General features: G+C 37.2%; 1 protein-coding gene across 1 annotated transcript in view; it reads right to left on the minus strand.

The window, feature by feature from the left end:
* Positions 1-18,768, minus strand: part of RPS6KA6 (ribosomal protein S6 kinase A6) — a gene marked incomplete at its 3' end in the record, with an annotated part of 242,802 nt that overhangs the window by 213,090 nt on the left and 10,944 nt on the right. The gene's annotated exons all lie outside the window — the stretch shown is intronic.

Raw genomic sequence — 18,768 nt, forward strand, 5'->3', positions numbered from 1 at the left:
AAAAATAAAAAATAAATAAAACAGATGAGTAGATAAAAAGATATCATATATACACAATAGAAAATTACCCAGTGATCAATAAAGATAAACTCATGCTATTTATGGTAACATGGATGAAGCTGGAAGTGATAATGCTAAGTAAATTAAGCCAGAAGGAGAAAGAAAATTACTGGATGGTATCTCTAATATGTATAACATATTGTAACTAAACAATGGCAAACTTAAAAATAATCCTTTGAGAAATGCAAATCAAAAACCACAATGAGAAACCACCTTATACCAGTGAGAATGGCACATATTAAAAAAAAAAAAAAAAAAGGGAAACAACAAATGTTGGCAAGGATGTGGACAAAAAGGACTCTCCTACATCGCTGGTGGGAATGCAAACTGGTCCAATCACTATGCAAACTTGTGTGGAGGTTCCTCAAACTACTAAAAATGGAGCTTCCATATGATCCATGAATTCCACTCCTAGAAATCTACCCAAAGGACACAAAAATATTAATTCAAAAGGATACTTGAACCCCTATGTTTATTGCAGCACTATTTACAATAGGTAAGATATTGAAACAACCCAAATGCCTAAAATTAGATGACTGGATCAAGAAGATGTGGTATATATACACACTGGAATACTACTCAGAAATCAAAAAAGACAGACTCATGCCATTTGCAGCAACATGGATGGAGCTGGAAGGGATCATACTCAGTGAAATAAGACAGAAGGAAAAGGAAAAATAATGGATGGTTTCACTTAAAGGAGGAATGTAGGGATACCAAATAAGGGACCAGGAAAAAGAAATAATTATAATAAATTATAATACAAAATTAACAGGCGACTATTAATCAGAAACATAATGCAGGAGGGGGGGAGGGAGAGGGATCAAAACAGGGGAGGGCATTTGTTCTCATATGGGGACTATGGTGATGGTGCATGAGTGAATTGATGAGAATTTTGTGGGTACTACACCTGAAAGGAGAAAGCATGCATTGTAGAAAAAGGAAGAACGATATGAAAATATATATATACATGTAAAGATGTTATATAACATCTTTATATAAATTTACATATACATATATAAAGAATACTTACATATACATGTAAATAAATATATATAAAGAAAGAGAAAAAAAACAAACAAAAAACCAATCCTTTGAAATCTAACTACAGAATTGAAACACCAAAATGGTGGAGGGATTAGAACAAAGAGGGAAGGAAGCACAATGGAATTTGGTGGTGGACTATGGGTGATCTAGTGGTGAGGGCACTACTGTGTTAAAACCTGATAGGGGTACCCAAATTACCTCAATTAAAAATAGATTAAAAAATAAATGTAAAAAAATAATAAATACCCCCAGTGAGAGGAAAAAAATGTGCTTGCAAATCAATGGTTCCTGTTTACAGGTGCTTTATTAATTTTATAATGCATAACAATAAAAAAGCTCCCATCTATAGGCTTTCCCATTCAACTTTGTAAATAAATAAATGACTAAAATAAAATGGAACAATGAAATTAAAAATAAAATCAACACATGATTTTTTTTCTTTCCTACCTGTTATGTTAACAGTTTTCATCAGTGCCATTTGATATGAAATAGAAAATAATACACTACTTACATTGATATGATTTAGTAATGCCAAATATTTAGAGGTACTTGATAGCATTAAAATTACGCCACTTAATCATGTGCAAAAAATATCATTTTCTTAACAGAAACTCCTTCAGACCCCCATTCAGAGATATGCATTCTCATTTTACAAATAATTTCAATGTGATATTTTAAGCATTATTCTATTTTACAGATTAGAAATCTTTCTCTCTGTGTTTGTGTTTGTATGTCAAAGTATAAGAGATGTGTTCAATATCTTTAAGGGCAAAATAAACTGTAAGTAGATACAACGAATGCAAGTGTTCTAAAGTGGGAATACAACTCATGTCTTCAAAGAGAGTAGTGGGAAATAAAGTAAAATCATTAATAAGGTGACTATTCATATAAGGTGTTGTAGGTGAAATACTATAAAAGGAAAACTATGATTGTTAATATAAATAAAATGCTAAATGAAATGGAAAGATATTTCCTGCTCATTAATAGGAGGAATTTACACTATTAAAATGGCTGCTATCCCCAAAGCAATATATATATTAAATGTTATCTGTCATTTGACCCAGTATTCCCACTCATAGTCATAGACCAAAAAAATTCAAAAACAATAATTCTAAAGGAAATTTGCAGCACCATGTTTGCTGCAGCATTATTTACTATTTCTAAATTTGGAAACAGCCTAAGTGCCTCAAAACGGATGAGTGAATCATGAAGATGTAGAATACATACACGATGGAATATTACTCAGCAATCAAAAAAGATAAACTCAGTCTATTTACAGCAACATGGATGGAGCTGGAAGGGATAATCCGAATGAAATAAGTCAGAAGGAGAAAGGTAAATACCAGATATTGTCACTAATATGTGGAATATAAAGTAACCAAACTAAAAGTCAAATAAAGATACGCTTAACAAGTAACCTTTGATAGCTGAGTACAGAACTGAACCAACAGGGGGCAGGGGGAGCTGATGAGGGAGGGGTAAGAACAAAGATGGAAGGAAGCACATAGACTATGGTGGTGGATGATGGGTGATTAGGTGTTGCCTAACAATGTTCCTAATACCTGATGGGGGTATCCAAATATTACTTAATCAAAAATAAATCAATTTAAAAATATAGAAAGATCTGTAAAGGTAGCAGAGACACTATTTAAAGAAAGAACAGCTAAGAATTTCCCAAACATATGAATACATTAAGTAATGGTGGTCAAGAAGCAGAGAACACAAACAAAATTTTAAATACAAAATGACCTAAACCAAGACACAAAATTGTTGAATTAAAAAAATTAAACATATAGAAAAACTTTTACATTAAAGGAGGAAAATGCAGTTAATTTAGAAATGTATTCAAATCAGGCTTTTCTTGGATTTAACCCCAGAAACTCTCTAGATAAAAGGAGAGTGGAAGGAAGTGTTCATATTCCTAAATAAGAAGAACTCCCAAGCAGGAATACTCTATGCTACAAAATTATCACTCAAATATGAAGGTGAAATAAAGGCTTTCAAAGATAAGCAGATGCAAGTAGAGTTTATTACCACCAGACCTGATCTATAATAAATGTAGAAAGAAGTTTTTCTACAAATAAAGAAAAAACACAAAACCATGAGAAAAATGACAACAGAACACAAAGTTAAAAGCATGAGCAGGAATATTGAGTCAACAACAAAACATTTAAAGGGAAGGAAGAAATGGACAGAAGTCAAGTCACAGAGATGCATTTTGGAGAGAGGATGCCACCTCATAAAGGACTTATTAAAACAGTAATTTAGACAAAAACCCAATTATTACCAATAAACTAACGTCTAGAAGAGGCTCACAGAAGAAGAAACAAAGAAATTGATAAAATCAATAGAGAAAAATCATCCAGAAAGCACAGAGAGATACAAATAGTAAAAGAAACAACAAAAGAGACAACAATCAAAAACAGAATGACTGGCAATTAGTAGTATACATCAATAGCCACTATAAACATAAATGGTCTGAACTCACCAAATGAAAAATCTCAGGGTAACAAAGTAAATCAAAAAATTCCACAATCTATCAAGGGAACAAGTCATCAAGAATATAAAATAACTGTGATTAACATTTATGTACCTAACGCAGGGACACCTAGTTGTATAAAGCATTTATTAACATACCTAAAACAATGTTGGCAAATAATACAATTTCTGTCGGAGACTTCACACACAACTGACATGAAGGGATAAATTATCCAGGCAGAAAATATTGATTTCTAATGAAACAAAGGTTGTAATTTTTAAAACTTTTTATTTTTTATATCATTGTCCATTGTTGTACAATATTTGATTTCCCCCCTCAGGTGCAGGCCCCATAAATTTCCCACCACCACATCACCCATAAACTGTCATTACACTTGCTTGTGTTTTTCCCTCCCCTATTTTTGGAGCCTTTCCCTCCATCTTCCCTGTTGTATGCCTCAGATCTATGGTTTGCTTGCAAGTTTTGTCTTTTTTCTGACCGTTTTTTGGTCTCCCTATATTCCACCTATAAGTGAAACCATTCAATTGTTACAGAGCAACCCCGTTATAAAACGGGTTGCCTGTCTCTGGGTCCTCACCCACGTGCTTAAAAGGGACTTATTAAAGCTAAACTGTAGACACATACAAAACGTTGATAAAAGGTTTATTTACAAGGCAAGGGGAAATGAATAACTCAGGGAGAAAAAGAAGGAGTTAAGTTTGTAAATGTGTTCTACCCATTCTGCTGACCTGGAATCCCAATGACTCACTGAGCTGGCGAAAAAATGAGCGAGCCATGTGGCCACATGCGACCCCTGGCCACATGGCCAGTTAAATACTCAAACAGAGAATATAGTTACTTAACTCCTCCCTCAGGTCCTCACAACCTTCTCTTTTTTGATCATGGGACTTGTAGTTGCCAGTGTCTTGATGGAGTGGGGGTGGAGTCCACAAAGCCTGCACGGAGTTTGCTCAGGACATCCTTTTCCCCTAACACAATATTAGGAATAAAGGCTTTAAATGCAATGTTGTACCAGGTAGATTTAATGGGCATTTATAGAGCCTTTCATCCCAAAAGAAATGGATAGTTTCTTCTCAAATGCACATAGCACATTTGCAAGAATCAAACACATAATAGGAGACAAAACATTTCTCAGAAAATATATGAAAATATAAAGTATATCAAGAATCGGTGAGGGTCCCACATGGCACACAGACCTCTCCTGCCTCCCCCTGCTCCCCTCAGCAGTGTATTTCGCCAGTCTGCCTGTTCTACTCACCGCTCTGGCTCTGGTGAATTCTCTCACCCTCCCGTGCTTACGACTGTACCCCAGTGCTTGTATAAATAAATAAATAAATCTTAAAAAAAATCAACACTATAACATTAGAAATATACTGTAAAAACAATCTCAGATTCAACCAAAATATATGGAGACTACACAAAATGCTTCTGAGCAATTCTTGTGTAAGGAAGAAATCAAGAAAGAAAAAAGAAAGTATCAGGAGACTAATGAAAATTAGGGAAAAACTATCAGACCCAATGGGATGCTCTAAAAGCATACTACGAGTGCAGTCATAGCAATATAGGCCCATGTTAAAACACACACACACACACACACACACACACACGAAAATCTAAAAATAACCCAACTCTACAGCTGAAGAAAGTAGGAAAAGAACAAAAGTAGTCAAAAAATCAGTTGAGGGAAAGAAATAATAAAAATGAGATCATAATTAAATAGAAAACAAAAATACAGTCCAATGGGTCAGTGAAACTGATAGTTCTTTGAAATACAAACAAAATGAGCAAGCCATTAGCTAGGCTTCTGAAGAAGAGAGAAAACACAAATATATAGAATCAGGAAAGAAATAGATGAAATTACAACAGATGCCATTGAAATATATCATAAGAACCCAATATGAACATTTCTATGCAAACAAGACAATATAGAGGGAATGAACAAATTTTCAGATTCACAAAGCCTCCCCAAAATGGAATTAGGATGAAACAAACAGCTTAAACACTCCAATTTATAAGGGCAGAAATTCAAAGAGTAACAAAAAGTTTTCCTAAGAACAACAGCCAAGGACCAGATGAATTCTCCAGTGAATTCTACCTAACAAAGAGGACCTAGCAACTCAAGCAATTAAAACAAAAATATCAGACTATGGAAAAGTCTCCAACACATTCTATGAGGCCAATATTACCCTAAACTCAAAACCATACAAGGAATGTAAAAAACAAAAGCAAATTAAATAATTATAGACCAATAACTCTGAAGAACATACATGCAATAATTCTCAACAAATTCCTAGCAAACCAAATATGGCATGTTATTAAGAGAACCATGCATGCTCCAAATGATAAGTTGGAATTATCCCAGGAATGCAAGTCTGAAAAAACACTGGCAACCCAATCAATGTCATTCACCAGATCAGCAAAAAAGAAGATAAAAATCACATGACAATTTCAATAGGTGCTAAAGAAGCATTCAACAAAATTAGCACTCACTGATGACAAAAACACTCAATAAAATGGGAATAAATGGAACTTAACTAAAAATATGGCAAACCTACAGTCAACATCACACTCAATGTTGAAAACCTGAAAGCATTTCCACTAAGATCAAGAACTGATACAGGGCAGCAAGGGGCACTAAAACCAGCCAAGGACACTGCTGAAATAGTTTACAGGTCACTGTCTGAGTTCTTTACCCCCATGCATAATTGCAAGCCTACTCAGGCTCAGAGAACAACAACAATAGGATTTATTTAACAAACCAGGGAAAAATGAAGTGTTACTGAGGACATGAATCATCATCCAGTGTTTTCAAGTCCTAAACAAAAAGCATGTAATATGGCATCTTTTAGCCACTGAGGCCTGGAGCATGATGCGGCAGCCAGACTATAGGCCAGATTCCAATTCACGAAGACAACAGAAGATATAACAGGAGATGATCCCAGAGTTGCTGAGATGCCCCAGCACAGCACCAGACAAGCGACACTCAAAACAGCAGCTGCAGCAGCTGAATGACCTGACAAATGGCCACATTCACACAGCTCTGTGAGGTGCCCAGCTCCAGGTCTTCGCCTTCTATGCTAGGCTGTAAAAGCAGCAAAACTGGGAACAGTTTAAGTCACTCGGCTATTTGCAAAGCCTCCAAACTTTTCATCTCTCAGGTTGGCTGCTAGAGGTCTCTCCTCATCCTTCAGACGCCAGTATGTCCTTCAGCTTTCTGGAAGATCGGCTTGGTGGGGGCCAAAATTGCTGACCCCAGAACCACTGAAGAGCAGAAAACACTGCATTCCAAATGCTGAATGCTCAAACAATGAATCCCGAACATTGAATCTTGGGTCACAGTCTCCACCCCAAAATGGGATACTTTTTTAGCATTTTCCCTGGGGCAATCTATCCTCACCAGCACCCTCCTCCAGGGACCACTACTTATAACAGTCTTTGGCTTCTACAGAACAAAGAAAGAACGTCCACCATTACCATTATTGGTCAACATAGTATTGGTAGTCATAGCCAAAGAAATTAGGCAAGCAAAAGACATAAAAGGAATGCAAATTGAGAAAAAAAAAAGTGAAACTGTCACTATTTGCAGATGGTACAAAAGATTGTACCCAAAAACTACTAGAAATAAATGAATAGAATAAAGTGGCAGGATACAAAAATCAATAAACAAAAATTAGTTCCATTTCTATATGCAAACAATGTACCAAAAGAAATGGATATAAAAAAACAACATATTTAAGGGAAAAAAAAAAAGAATTAAATACCTGGGAGTATATTTAATGAAGGATGCAAAGGAGTTATATAATGAAATCTATAAGACTTTATTAAATGAAATAAGACACATAGAAATAAAAGATATGTCATGCTCATGAATTGGAAGAATAAATATCATTAAAATGACCATAGTACCTAAAGTAACTTAAAATCCTAATGACTTTCTTCAAAGAAACTGAACAATTATAAAAGTTATATAGAACCATAAATGGCTCCAAATATCTAAAGGAATCCTGAGAAAAAAAGGGAAAAAATGATATCACACATCTAGACTTCACACTATATTATACAGCAACAGCAATCAAAATAGTAATGTAACTGGAACAAAAACAGAAACTCTGACCAATGGAATAGAATAGAAAGTCCAGAGATAAACCCACAAAAATATGACAATTAATCACTGACAAAGGTGCTAGGGCCATACAATGGAGATAAGAAAGTCTCGTTAACAAATGGTGTAGGGAAACATGAATAGCCACATTAAAAATGAAAGAAAAAAAAAAGAAAGCAAAACACTAGGTTTGTATTTAAATCAACACACAAAAACTAACTCAAAATGGATTTCAGGGGCCTCCCTGGTGGCACAGCAGTTGAGCACTGGGCTGCGAAGCTGCCCACAGCCTCTGCAGTGCCGGTTCGATCCCCGGCCGCTGGTGAGGGGCTCACGTGGTGCACAGATCTCTCCTGCCACACCCGCTGCTCCACTCAGCAGTGTACTTCATCAGTATACTTGTTCTGCTCCCTACTCTGGCTCTGGTGAATTCTCTCACCCTCCCGTGCTTCTGACTGTACCCAGTGCTTGTATAAATAAATAAATCTTTAAAAAAAAAAAGTGGACTTCAGAGGGCCTCCCCTGGTGGTACAGGGGGTTGAGCGCCACACTGTGAGGCTGTCCTCAGCCTCTGCAGCACCAGTTCGATCCCGCCTGGCTGGGGAGGATCCCCCATGGTGCGGCAGACCTCTCCTATCTTGCCCGCTGCTCCCCTCAGCAGTGTATTTCATCAGTCTGCCTGTTCTGTTCCCCACTTTGTCTCTAGTGAATCCTCTCACCCTCCCACGCATCTGGCCTGTACCCCAGATCCTGTATAAATATATAAATAAATCCTTAAAAAAATGGACTTCAGATCTGAATATAATAACTAAAACCATAAAATACACGGATGAACACATAAGGGAGACACTACTGGACACTGACCACAAAGATGTATCTGGGCAACTCCAAAGGCAAAGAAAACAAAAGCAAAAATACACAAATGGGACTACATCAAATGAAAAACCTGTTATGCCTCAAAAATAAAATCACAAAAACAAAAAGGCGGGCCTCGCTGGTGGCACAGCAGGTTGAGCACAGCGCTGTGAAGCTCTCTGCAGGCTCTGCAGCACAGGTTCGATTCCCAGCCGTCCAGGGAGATATCCACATGGCATAGTAGACCTTTCCTGTCTCGCCCACTGCTCCCCTCAGCAGTGTCTTCGGTCCGTCTGCCTGTTCTGCTTCCCGCTCTGTCTCTGGTGAATCCTCTCACTATCCTCTGATTGTACCCCAGTTCTTGTATAAATAAAATAAATCTCAAAAAAGATAAACACATGCAATTTGCAGCAACATGGATGGCGCTGGAAGGGATCATGCTCAGCAAAATAAGCCAAAAAGAAAAAGAAAAATACCGGATGGTCTCACTCATAGCAGGAATCTAGAGAACTTAAATAAGGGACCAGGAAAATGAATATAAGAAAGTGAAAATCAAAATCAACAGAAAACTATGAACCAGAGACACTTTTTGGGGGGTGGGGGGCGGGAGGGGAAGGATTGGGGTCAGAATGGGGCGTTTGCAATTGTATGGGGGAATATAAAAATAAAATTTATTATTTAAAAAAAAGGCAACCTATAGAATGGGAAATAATATTTATACACTGCACATTTTTTAAAAAAAATTATTTATTTATACAAGAACTGTGGTACAGGCCAGAGGCACAGGAGGGTGAGCAGGGAGCAGAACAGGCAGACGGATAGAAAACACTGCTGAGGGGAGCAGCGGGCAAGACAGGAGAGATCTGCTGCACCATGTGGGTATCTCCCTGGCCAGCCAGGAATCAAACCCACACTGCAGAGGCTGCGGACAGCTTCACAGTGCTGCATTCAACCCACTACGCCACCAGGGAGGCCCCACACTGCATATTTAACAAGGGACTAGCTTCCAAAATATACAGAGCACATATACAATCCAACAATAACAGCAAAAAAAGACACGCCAATCAAAAAAAAATTGGATAAAAGACCTAAATAGACATTTTTCTAAGGACATTCAGAAGTCCTTCAGACATTAAAAATTGTTCAGCATTGTTCTTATGCAAATCTAAATCATAATGTGTTTTCACCTCACCCCTTTGAGAATGGGACATAGCAAAAATAATACAAACAACAATGTTGGCAAGAGTGCTGAGAAAAAGGAATCCACACACAGTGTTGGTGAGAATGGATGATGGAGCAGCCCCTACAAAAAACTATAAGGAGATTTCTTTTGGTTTTTTTTAAGATTTATTTATTGATTTATACAAGTACTGGATACAGTCAGAAGCACAGGAGGGTGAGAGAATTCACCAGAGCCAGAGAGGGGAACAGAACAGGCAGACTGACGAAATACACTGCTGAGGGGAGCAGCGGGCTTGGCAGGAGAGGTGCGCGCACGATGTGGAACCCTCACCAGCAGCCAGGGATCAAAACGGCGCTGCAAAGGCTGTGGGCAGCTTCGCAGGCCAGCACTCAACAGCTGCTCCACCAGGGAAGGCCCAAGAAGATTTCTTAAGAAAATAAAAATGGCAGTCCATATGTTTGTGCAATACCTCTACTACATATTTAAAATATGAAAACTCTAAAACAAAAATACTTAATGTTGTCTCTGTTCTTAGCAGCACTTTCCACAGTTGCCAAATCAATGAACCAACCAAAGTTCCCATCAATAGAAGAAAAAGTAAAGAAATTATGGAATATATACTCAATGGAATACCACACAACACACAATAAAGATAGTGTCTTTTAGGAAAAATGGAAGGACCTCGAGGTGATTATGTTATGTGAAATAAGATAGTGAAAGACAGATTTTAAGGAAAATGAGTAAATCAGGCTATTTTTCACCTTCCATACAATAGGAAGCCCATACCATGAAATGCTGTTTTCCACCATTCCAACATGTAGTAAACAATAGAGGGACCTTGCATTTGCAACAATGTATCAGTTGTATGGCTATGGACACTTAACTGTGTAAAGGGGGGTAAGCAGAGGAATTGCTGTTCTGCCTCTCCCAGTGTTGGAGTCTCTCTTACTCCACCTGCCTGTGGTTCCCTGTCTCAGCATCAAGGGATTGCAAAATCCACCAAAGGCTCCATATTTTCTTTTTGTCTGTAAGAACTGACAATGAACCTCCCCCGCCTGGGGTGGTTGACAACAGAGATATCAGATGGTTTGAAAAGTCTCTGCAACAAATAGTGTTAAGAAAACTGGACAGCCACATGCATAAGAGTGAATCTAGACTACTAGCGGACACCACACAAAACTTGACTCAGAATGGACTATGTGATGGTACACAGGTGATCTAGTGGTGGAAATTTTACGGGGACTACACCTGAGAAAATAAAGCAAACATTGTTAAAAAATGAATAATGATATAAAATCTATATAAATAATTGAAAAACAAAAAAAATGGATGAAAAACTGGAAAAATATAATACCTAGAAGAAAATGTAGGCAAAATACTCTACAACATAGGCCTCATTGATTACTTTGGGACTCAACAACAATGGCAGGACAAACAAAAGCAAAAATAAACAGCACTACATCAAACTAGTAAACTGTATAGTGAAAGTAACACAATTTAAAGGAAAAGACACCCTACTGAACGGGAGAAATTATCTGCACATCATATATTTGACAAGGAGCTAATATCTAAGATGTACAAAGAATTCATGTATCTCAAGAAAAAGAAAGCAAACAACCCAGTAAAAATAAGGGGCAGATGTTCTAAATAGAAAGTTATCCAAAAAAAGGTAAACAAATGGCCAACAGGCACATAAAACAAAGTTCAACAACACGTATCAGGAAAAAGCAAATCAACACCTCAATAGATACCATCTCAAGCCTGTGAGAATGGGCTATGTCAAAAAGTCCAGAAACAACAAGTCTTGAGGAGGATGGAGAGAAAAAAGAATCCTCATACACTTTTGGTGGGAATGTAGACTAGTCTGTTTCCCCTACAGAAAAGAGTATGGAGGTTTCTCTAAATAGTAAAAATAGATCTACCATATGTTCCAACAATTGCACTTACAAGTTATCTACCAAAGAATGCAAAAACATTAATTCAAAGGCATATATTTATAGGTATGTTCACTATATCACTATTTAAATAACCAGGTTATGAAAGTAACCTAAATTTTCAGGGACAGATAAATCCCTGAAGAGGAGGTAAATATTATATATACCCCATAGAATACTGAGCCATTTTCTACAACATGGATAGAACTTATGGGCAGTATATTAAAGGAAATAAACTAAGACAAAGAAAAATACCAAATGATAATGCTTATATGTGTTATATAAAGAAAACAAAGATTCAGACAAAACCAAACCAAAATGAAACCCCAGAAATCTGACTATAAAAACTGGTGCTACCCGTAGAGGAGAGGATGAAAAGTAAAGGCCAGAGGGTGTACAACTAAAATATGCAGGAGGCCTACGCTTGCTTTGGTGGTAGTTATGGTATGCGATAATACATCTGAAGAGGTGGGATCCAAAATGTCTCAACCATATGCAATGTCGTAAACCAATATTATCTTAATAAAAGTTTATAAAAAATAATAGCCTCAAAAGACTGTTTGGTCGCATTTATATGACATTCTTAAAACATTAGCAGTTGCCACAGATTAACACTAGGGGGTGAAGTGGACTAAAGGAAGGCAGCAAAGGGAATTTTGGGGAGAGAAGAATGATCAGACTATCTTGATTGTGATTTTAGTTACACAAATTTAAGTTCAGAATCATATAGGAAAAATAGTAATTTTACTATATATAAATTTTAAAATTAACTTAAGAAGTATGACTACTGATATATGTAAAATTTAAAATAAACTTCTTAAGAATTGCCCATGCATTATTTGACTAGCATTTTTCTCCTTGAAAAAACAAGAACCGGGCCTCCCCTGGTGGCGCAGGGTTTGAGCGCTGGGCTGTGAAGCTACCCACAGCCTCTGCAGTGCTGGTTCAATCCCCAGTCACCAGCAAGGGTCCCACACGGCGCGCAGACCTCTCTTGCCTCCCGCTGCTCCCCTCAGCAGTGTATTTCGTCAGTCTGCCTGTTCTGTTCCCCGCTGTGGTGAATTCTCTCACCCTCCTGCGCTTCTGACTGTACCCAGTGCTTGTATAAATAAACAAATAAATCTTAATAATAAAAAGAAAAAAATGAGAACCAAATAAGGTGACCAATAATGTCTACTTTAATAATAGTTCCATCTGTCCTTATCTATCTTGGTATCTCACTACAGCATGTGACAACTGACCACTATCTCCTCTTGGAGTCTTTGTATTCTCCTATTTCACACTTCCATTCTTTATATTCCAATTCATTTGTTCTTTCTTAGTATCCTTGACACTTATAGCTTCTTAGAAAATGGACTTGGGTCACCTTCTAATCTCACTTCACATTATTTTTGCAGACAGATTGACATAACAGATCTTGGCAAATATCCAATTGCCTATTTGGCATTTCTTATCTCACATCTCAAAAATAAACAATAGGAAAAGGACATAGTATTCCTTTGCCACACACACAAATCTGCTCTTCCTCCAAGATTCCTGATTTCTATAAATCGCACCATATACCATTTTACCTCAAAAACACAGATGGAATATGGATATCATTAATAAATAAGGAAAGGTGTATCCAGCGAAACAGTACTAAAACAATACTAAGACAATAGCCTGACAATTCAAATTGCACTACAAAATGACTGTCAGGATTATCCACAAAAAAGGTAATACTGTTTTCCTCTGTTATTGTTATTCATGTTTACTTCCTACATATACCACCTTGTAACTAACTTATGATGAAGCAATGGGTCAGAGAGAACTGGAAATAAAATGAATGTAGGTAACTCAAAGAGAACACTGTATCCTGAAAATCATTTCATTCTACTGAATCACCTTCAAAAACAAAACACTCTATTAATCCTACCTCATCTACCCTCAACAAGATAGCAGGTTTTCAATATAAGAATATTCATTCCTATAAGAAGACCTCAAAAGTCACCTAAATTTACTAAAACTTATGTTATTATTATTTCTGTGAAAACAAAAATATTTTTAGATTCTCTGGGACAGTAAATTTTTATTTCAAAATCAAATGTGTAATCTGAAAAGATAAACACACATTTCTTTTGTACCTCCATTACTTCCAAATAGGGGAGAAATTATTTTCAACAGAAGATTTCAGAAAGTTTATCAACAAATAATAATGTAGTAATTTACTCAGATACTCCAAACTCTATGTGAACAAACTCTCATATCAGAGTCTAGTGAAGAATTCTTTAATTTTTTTTTTTTCATTTTCTCAAACAGTACATAGATCACTTTAAAAGGTTGTGGGAAGATAGAAATATACTAAACTGAGTTGCTGTATTCATTAGATCTCAGAAAATCACATTTGTCTTGCTAAAACTATCTTTTTCTTACTATTAATGGCAAAAAAGCTCATTACAGAAAACTGAACAGAGGGGAAAAAAACTATTTTCCCTTCATATTATTAGAATTGGAGATGGCTTGGGAAAATAAAAATATCAATACATATAGTTTTATAAAAGGATTGCTATATAGCCATAACTAATTCATATATACTTCTCAATGTGAAACTCAAAACTGACCCAAAAATCTCACAGATGGTGCTGAATGATATACAGCAAATCCTCAATATAACATTGTTTTAATAAATGCCTTTTCCTTTGACATCGATGAGGAAAAAAAGCGAAGTCAATGCTATATGAAATAATGTTATTTGAAGATATGATTTATATCCTTCTTTATGTTAATGCCAAGGTATCCAAGAACCTATCAATTATGTTTAGTGAAGACTTACTTTGCTGAACAAGAGAGTGGAGAGGCTAGGCCTGGCAAAAGGACATAGCCACAAATTTTGTGCTTAGACCAAGAGAAGTCCAGTTACCAGGGGTACAGTATGGACTGGGATTTTTAGGCCCATGAGGACCCTATGCCTCTACAAGACTATCTATAAGGAAGTCCCCACAATAGGCACTTTCCACACATTCAGGTTCTAAAAAACAAAACAGAACACCAAAACTCAGACAAAAACACTACCTTGTGGTAAAACAGCAAATGCCAAAAACGTAAAACTATGGCACAATAAATGAAAAAGATATATTCAGAATGCATTGTTGAAACCAACATGGTGACAGGAGGTTCCAGGCTTTGCTCCTGAAAGGATCATTTAACAGTTAATCAGAGGAACACCATACTGAATAGAGTCTTGGGAACTGAGGTGAAACTAGAATATCTCTCTGACATCAGAGACCAAGACAGACAGCAGAGAAAATGAAGACAAGAGTATCATGCTTCATTGAACAAGAGGTGAAAGGAAAGAAATGCTGGAGGCTGTGGTCTGGTACAGAGAGATACATACCCACACAACTTCCAGCTCATCTAGGAGCCCAGGTGTACAAAACAAATAAATGTCTTTAAAAATAAAATCAAACAACAGAAGATAGAAACTAGTAAGATAACGCTGGAGATTTGGCATGTAAAAAAATGAAATACAGGAGATGAAAATTTCAGGAGAAAGTTACAGAAGTAGAACAGACCAAATGCAAGAATGAGTCAGTGTAGTTGGATATGCAAATGTTCAGAGAACCCATGTAGAAAACCCATGTAGGAAAGGATTTTTAAAAAGTAAAAAAAAAAAAAAAAAAAGTCAACACACAAAAATCAGTAGTCTCCTATATGTAAACAATTAATCTGAAGAAGAAATCAAGATAACTATCACTTTTATAATTGGAAAAAAAATCAAATACTTGGAAATATACCTAACAAAATAAGTGAAGGAACGATGCAAAGAAAATTATAAAGCATTGTTAAAAGAAATAAAAGACACAATGAAATAGAAAGACACCCCCTGCTCACAGATTTAAAAAATTAATATTACCAAAATGGCCATCCTACTGAAAGCAATTTACAGATTCAATACTGTTCTGATAAAAGTTTCACAATAGATTATTCTTGACATTCTTTAAAGAAATAGAATAAATATTGATGAAATTCATAAGGAACCACAAAAACCCTTGACTAGCCAAAACTCTCCTGACTAAAAATAAGGAGAACATAGGTATCATACTCCCAGACTTCAAATTAAAACAGTATGGTACTGGAACAAAAACAGACACACAGACCAATGGAATCGAATACAAAACCCAGAAATAAACCTACATATTTATGGACAACTAATCTTCGGCAAAGGAGCAAGGAATATGCAATGGAACAAGGACAGTTTGTTCATGAAACGGTGCTGGGAAAACTTGACTGCAACATCCAAAAGAATGATGCTGGACTACTACCTCACATCAAGTACAAAAACCAACTCAAAATGGATAAAAGAACTGAACAAAAGATCTGAAACCATAAAACACATAAAAGAAAACATATGCAAAACACTACATGCCATATATCTCAGCAACATCTTTAAAGACACATTTCCCCACAGCAAAGAAAGTGAAGGAAACAATAAACAGCGGGGATTACATCAAACTTAAAAGCTTCTGTACAACAAAAGAGACACTAACCAAAACAAACAGACACCCTAATCACTGGGAGAAGATTTTTGCACTACATACAACTGATAAGGGACTGATCACTAAGATTTACAAAGAGCTCACTGGACTCAACAAAAACAAAGTAAACAATCAAGTAAAAAAATGGGCAAAAGAGCTAAAAGGACACTACTTCAAAGAGGAAATGCAAATGGCCAACAGGTATGTGAAAAAAAAAAAGCTCAACATCACTTATAATCAGGGAAATGAAAATCAAAACCCCAATGAAATACCACCTTACACCAGTAAGAATGGCACATATTAAAAAATCTGACAACTGGGGCCTCCCCTGGTGGTGCAGCAGTTGAGCGCTGGGCTGAGAGGCTGCCTGCAGCCTTTGCAGCGCTGGTTCATTCCCCGGCTGCCGGCAAGCGTCCCCCAAAAAATTAATAAAATAAATAAATAATCTGGAAATAATAAATGTTGGCAAGGATGTGGAGAAAAAGGAACTCTCTTACACTGCTGGTGGGAATGCAAAATGGTCCAACCACTATGGAAAGCTGTGTGGAGGTTCCTCAAACTATTAAAAATGGAGCTACTATATGACCCAGCAACTCCACTCCTAGGAACCTACCCAAAGAACACAAAAACATTAATTCAAAAGGATACATGAATCCCTGTGTTTATTGCAGCACTATTCACAATAGATAAGATATGGAAACAACCCAAATGCCCAAAAAATAGATGACTGGATCAAGATGTGGTATACATACACAATGGAATACTATTCAGCAATCAATAAAGATAAACTAATGCCATCCTCAGCAACATGGATAGAGCTAGAAGGGATTATAGAGCTAGAAAAATATTAGATTATTTTTCTTATAGGAGGAATACAGGGGAACCAAAAAAGGGATCAGGAAAAAAACAATAATGATAATAACAAATAATAAATTAAAATTAGCAGGCAACTATAAATCAGAGACATTCTGCAAAGGAGGGGGAGGTATAGAAATCAAAATGAGAGAGAAGAGCACAAGGGACTATGGTAATGGATCGCAGGTGAATTGGTGAAAGGAATTTTTTTTTTAAGATTTATTTATTTATTTGTACAAGCACTGGGTACAGTCAGAAGCGCGGGAGGGTGAGAGAATTCACCAGAGCCAGAGCGGGAGCAGAACAGGCAGACAGACAAAGCACACTGCTGAGGGGAGCAGCGGGCACGGCAGGAGAAGTCTGCGCTCCTTGTGGGACCCTCGCTGGCCGGGGATTGAACCGGCGCTGCAGAGGCTGCAGGCAGCTTCGCAGCCCAGCACTCAACCACTGTGCCACCAGGGAGGCCCTGGTGGTAGGAATTTTATGAGGAATATACCTGAAAGGAGAAAGCATACAAGCATACAAGCATACATTGTACAAAAATGAACAATGTTGTAAAATACATATATACATACATATGTATATATGATTAAGAAAAAACTGGGCCTCCCCAGTGGCTCAGCGGGTTGAGTGCCACACTGTGAAGCTGTCTGCAGCCTCTGTGGCATGGGTTCAATTCCCGGCTGGCCAGGGAGATACCCACATGGTACAGCAGATCTCTCCTGCCTCGCCACTGCTCCCCTTAGCAGTGTCTTTGGTCCATCTGCCTGTTCTGCTCCCCACTCTGTCTCTGGTGAATCCTCTCACCTTCCCGCACATCTGGCCTATACCTCAGTTCTTGTATAAGTAAGTAAATCTTAAAAAAAAAAAAAAAAAAAAAAAAAAACTAAAAACAAGAAAAAGAAAAAAACTAAGACTGAGAATTACCCAATTCTTTAACAAAAGACAATATAAGAATAATGGGAATGTCAGAAGAGAGAGAGAGAAAAGAACAGAAAATTATTTTAAAGAAATAATGGAGGAGGGCCTCCCCATTGACACAGCGGTTGAGTGCCGCGCTGTGAAGCTGTCCACAGCCTCTGCAGCGCCAGTTCAATTCTCCACCAGCCAAGGATAACCCCACAAGGTGCAGCAGACCTGTCCTGCCTCGCCCACTGCTCCCCTCAGCAATGTCTTTGGTCCGTCTGCCTGTTCTGCTCCCCGCTCTGGCTCTGGTGAATCCTCTCACCCTCCCGTGCTTCTGACCTGTACCCCAGTTGCTGTATAAAATAAATAAATAAATCTTTAAAAAAAATAATGGAGGAAAACCCCAAACCTAGGAGGGAAGAAATGTACAAATCCAGAAGTTAAAAGAACCCCAAGGCACCAAAACAAAATGAGACCTACACGACAACATACAGAAGTGAAAATTCCAAGAGTTTAGGACAAAGAAAGAATATTGAAGCTGGTAAGGGAGAAGCAGATAACGTATAAAGGTATGCCTATCAGGCTAACATTGTAATTCCCTGAAGAAAAACAAGGATAGAATGGAATGTCATGCTCCAAATATTTCCATCCAAGAATAATCTATCTTGCAAGAAGGCTCTTGCCCACCAGAAGACTCCTTCTTATATGAGGGGAAAATAAAGGTCTTTTCAAAGATAGAGAAACGTAAGAAATTTGCAGACACTAGACCACCTCTCCAAGAAATACTGAAAGGAGCTGAAACACTTAAACCA

Source organism: Talpa europaea (genome assembly GCF_964194135.1).
Source record: "Talpa europaea genome assembly, chromosome: X".
Lineage (NCBI taxonomy): Eukaryota > Metazoa > Chordata > Mammalia > Eulipotyphla > Talpidae > Talpa > Talpa europaea.